The 4,791-nt window shown below is 39.8% G+C and overlaps 1 pseudogene; it reads left to right on the top strand.

Moving 5' to 3' along the window:
• Positions 1–890: 890 nt before the first annotated feature.
• On the top strand, positions 891–2,863 carry LOC119518864 (annotated as a pseudogene).
• Positions 2,864–4,791: the final 1,928 nt, after the last annotated feature.

The raw sequence follows: 4,791 nt of genomic DNA, 5'->3' as shown, positions 1-4,791 counted from the left end.
TTTATTCAATATATGGAAAGATGAGTAGAAAAATGGGGACAAAACCTGAATGAAAAATAGGGTGGGATGAGGGGGATGATTTGGGTGTTCTTTTTTTATTTTTATTTTTTATTCTGATTCTGATTCTTTCTGGTGTAAGGAAATGTTCAAAAATAGATTGGGGTGATGAATGCACAACTGTAAGATGGTACTGTGAACAGCTGATTGTACACCATGGATGACTGTATGGTATGTGAATATATCTCATTAAAACTGAATTTTTTTAAAAAAAGAACTATACAACATGATCAAGTGGGATTTATCCCAGGTATTAGAAGGGTGATATACAAGGGTGATTCAACATATGAAAATCAATTACATAATACATCACATTAATGGAACAACAACAACAAAAACACCCTACATGATCATCTCAATTGGTTCAGAAAAGGCATTTGACAAAATTTAGCAGCTCCTCCTGATAAAAACACTCAGGAAACTAAGAATAAAAGGAAGCATCTTTAACATAATAAGAGGCACATATGAAAAACCCGTATCATCATCATGGTAAAAGACTGAAAGCTTACCCTGTAAGATAAGTAACAAGACAAGGATGCACACTCTCACCACTGTTATTCAACATTGTACTGGAAGTTCTTGCCAGAGTGATTAGGAAAAAGTTATCCAAACTGGAAAGGAAGAAATAAAACTTTCCCTATTTGAAGATGACAGGGCTTTAGAGAGAGAGAGAGAGAATCCTGGAAAATCCACAACAAAGATAGTACAGCTAATAAACAAATTCAACAAAGTGGCAGGTTACGACATCAACATGCAAAAATCTGTAGTGTGCCAGTCGCTGGGATGGCTGCAGGGATGCTCCTCAGTGAACGGGCACTCCAGGCACGGCTCTGAGCATCCAATCACCTGTGCCCAGGGGTCCTGGGTGGCAGCACAAGGCAGAAGCCATGGAGGAGGCAGCGCCTGCAGCAGGTGGGATGGGTGCGGGCCCTAGCTCTGCTGCAGACAGAGACCAGAACATGGAGCCTGGCCACGATGCTCAGAGACTGCAGGTTCTGTGGGGCCATCTGCTGGGTTGGCTCTGGGAGGCTCTGGGCACCAGTGCAAAGTTGGGAGAGCCCTATTCACGGGCACCGTAGCACCCATGGCTACTCCCACTGCACAGAAGACAAACACCATTCCCAAGAAGCTGCAAGAAGTTATGAAATGGAATGGATAGGGATAAAATGATTCCAAGTTCTTCATCAATAGGAAGGCCTACAATGAGTTGACTGGGAAATGGTACTTTCTTAGTGGCATGATTTTATCAACTTTTAAAGATTGGGTCCAAAATAACCTTGGAGTATGTTGGGAGCATAAAACTACCTCTAAAGCATTCTTTAATCCTAGTGATACACCTCCTCTATTGTAAATGAAGATTTTCTTCATGACCTTAAAAAACCTAATAGGTCATATTCACAAGAAGCAAATGATCAAGTATTTAGAGCTCATGGTCATTGTCTTCAAGAAATATATTTGCTCAGGGAAGGAATGTTTCATCAATGGCTGATACAGTTTTATGGCCGACATGTCATGATGATGTAGTTAAGATTGGGAATCTAGCATGCAAATATAATTTTTGTATCACACCAGTTGGTGGAGGGACAAGTGTTTCATGTGTCCTGCAGATAAGACAAGAACAATTATTTGGACACTTCACAAATGACCCAAATCCTATAAATCAATGAAAATACTCTGATGGCTTATGTAGAGGCTGGCTTAACTGGACAAGTGTTGGAAAGACAGCTTAAAGAAAGTGGTTATTGTACAGGTCATGAGCCAGATTCCCTGGAATTCAGCACTGTGGGAGAATGGGTATCTACTAGGGCATCAGGTGTTAAGAATAACTATGGCAATATTGAGGATCTGGTGGTTCATATAAAAATGGTAACACCTATAGATACAATAGAAAAAAGCAGTCACGGACCTGATATCCATCATTTCATCATGGGATCTGAAGGAATGTTTGGCATGATAACAGAAGCAACAATAAAAATAAGACCAATCCCTGCACACCAAAAGTATGGTTCAGTAGCTCTCCCTAATTTTGAACAAGAAGTAGCTTGTTTAAGAGAAATTTCAAAACAGGGATGTGTTCCTGCATCTATTCACCTCATGGACAAGCAGCAGTTTCATTTTGGTCATGCTCTTAAACCTCAGGTCTCCTCTATTTTTACATCATCTTTGGATGGATTGAAAAAGTTTTATAATACAAAGTTTAAAGGATTTGATCCCAATCACCTAAGTGTCGCTACATTACCATTTGAGGATGGTGGTAAGAAGATTCTTCAACATGAAAAGAAAGTGTAGGACACTGCAGCAAAATTCGGTGAGTTGGCAGCTGGTGAGAATAATGGACAGAGAGGTTATTTGCTAACCTATGTCGTTGGATACATTTGAGGCTTGGGTTTGGAATACTATGTATTAGAAGAATTCTTTGAGACTTCTGCTCCTTGATACAGGATTGTGGAGCTCTAGAAACATAAAAGAAAGAATAACAAGAGAATGCAGAGAAGGGTGCTCACTTTGTTCCTCTTTCTACATGCAGGGTGATGCAGACTTATGATACAGATACATGTATCTATTTCTATTTTGCCTTCAACTATAGGGGAATTAGTGACCCACTGACTATGTTTGAACAAACTGAAGCAGCTGCTAGAGAAAGAGTCCTCACTAATGGTGGGAGCCTGTCACATCACCATGGAATGGGCAAGTTACGGAAGTGGTGGCTACAGGAGGGTATCTCTGATGTTGGCTTTGGGATGCTGACTCTGTTAATGACTATGTGGACCCCAATAACATCTTTGGAAACAGAAACCTTTTATAAATTCATTACTTATAGTTTTGAAAAATGACAATTTTTAGAGTCTTAAGCTATGGTTATAAAAGTAATATATATCATGGGCTGTATTTTGGCTAATTTGTTTGTTGGTTTAAAACAAGTGTGTCTTCTTTCTGTAGTTTGTTTTTTGTTTCTACATCTATGGATTGACAGAAGGTATTCATAAATCTCTCTAATTGTAGGTGCATCAGTTTAGAGTCAATTGGGGTCTCTGCAAGTTTTAGTTAAGGACCCACACGGCTGCTGGTTGTTATTTAGGGGGAAGATGCTGACAGCTGTTTTGTATTGAAGCTTCCTCCTGGGGAACAAAGGCACATTTTGGTGTCAACTATTGCTTACCTAGACCTTTTATAAAAGAATGTTTCTGGGAAGCAGATCTCCAGGGAAAGATTCCAGTGAAGAGTGATATACATGTACATTTTTTAAGAGTAAGTATGAGTAGGAGGTAGACCATTAAGGAAGGATATTCATGAAAGAATATAGGCCGCCTATTATTTAGGACATTTTCAGTTCTGTAAGGTGCTTGGCCTGCATTTTACTTTGTAATTTAATATACTGATATAAACCTTAAATCATCTGTATACAAATTATACTTTTAGAGGACATGTTTTTGTTCTTCATGTTTTTGCTTCTACTGTGTTTGTATCATTGAGGTAAACTGGTTATGTTTAGTTCGTTCATAATGTTTTTTGAAAAGAGCTGATTTACCATTCATTGTACGAGAAGAACAGGTTTACCATGAAATGAATGCCTTTATTCACCTTCGAGTCCTAATGTTTTTGGCTTTACTTTCATGTTGCTGAGATGAAGAAAAAGCTACAACAGGATCAGAAGAAGAAAGATTCCTTATGTTTAATATCTCCAGTTGACAGAGTTGTTGGGCTAACCAAATGAAGTCATCATTCAGTTACTGAATTTAAAAGCCTCAATAGTGTCAATGGCAAAAGACTGATTTAAGAGAGCTGGATCAAGCTGGCAGTGTAAGGAGGTGTGAATTTAGTTAGCCCTCTAGAGCAACTAGTAAATAGCCAGGAACAACCAGTAAATAGTCTGGAACAATTGTTTGGGGGACATCTGTGTCTAGACTGGTAGGAATGAAAGGACTGACACCACAATGTAGAACTGTAAGTAAAGCCCCCCAAATGGCAGAGGCTCACAAATCCCCCACCGGCATGGCAGGCTAAGATGGAACTCTTCCCTCTGGGTAAAAGCAGCAGTCTCTCCTGGGAACAAGGAAAGGTAGATGAACCAAGCTCCAATTGTGGTTTTAATTAACAAATTTGGAATACTGAATGCAAGCTATGAGCACAGATAATCCTGGAGCACACAGGAAAGGAACCTGAGTTCCTCCCAGCAAAGAGGAGACAGTGCTGATGGATAAATAATAATAATAATAAATAAACAAAAACAGAGGAATTTTAGAGACAGCTGAGCTCAAAATACTGGAAAAGGGTTGTGTCCCAATAAAGGGACACAAGAACCAAGCACCAACTCCAGCTCTCAACTGGCAAAACTGGGGGACTGGGGACTGGCTCTGAAAAGGAGATTTCTTTCTTTTTTCTTTTTTTCTCTCTCTCATTCTAAGTCACTCATTAGAGAAAGCCTCAGGTATTTTTAATTGTCAGTGCTGACCCAGGCAAGGTTGGAGTTAAGATAGATAGACAAAGGAACAAGTCAAAACAAGGCATATCTTCCTTAAGAAAATGGGGGGGGGGGGCAGGTCAAGTTGGCTGCCTCCCTCAGAGAATTGAGAACACAAGACCTGGAGGAAAAAAGAAAAAAAGCAGAAACAGCTTAAGCTTGGCTTATGACTCACCCTCGGTCCCTGGCAGGCACAGGGTCTGCTAAAAATTAAAGGCACCACAATTCTTTATACCCACTGGGAATTATGGGCTGACAGGTGTCACCTGCCA

This window comes from Choloepus didactylus, chromosome 22 (assembly GCF_015220235.1).
Source record: "Choloepus didactylus isolate mChoDid1 chromosome 22, mChoDid1.pri, whole genome shotgun sequence".
In the NCBI taxonomy this organism is placed as follows: Eukaryota; Metazoa; Chordata; class Mammalia; order Pilosa; family Megalonychidae; genus Choloepus; species Choloepus didactylus.
Note: the sequence above shows the minus strand (reverse complement) of the source record. Positions and strands in the feature narration are given on the sequence as shown.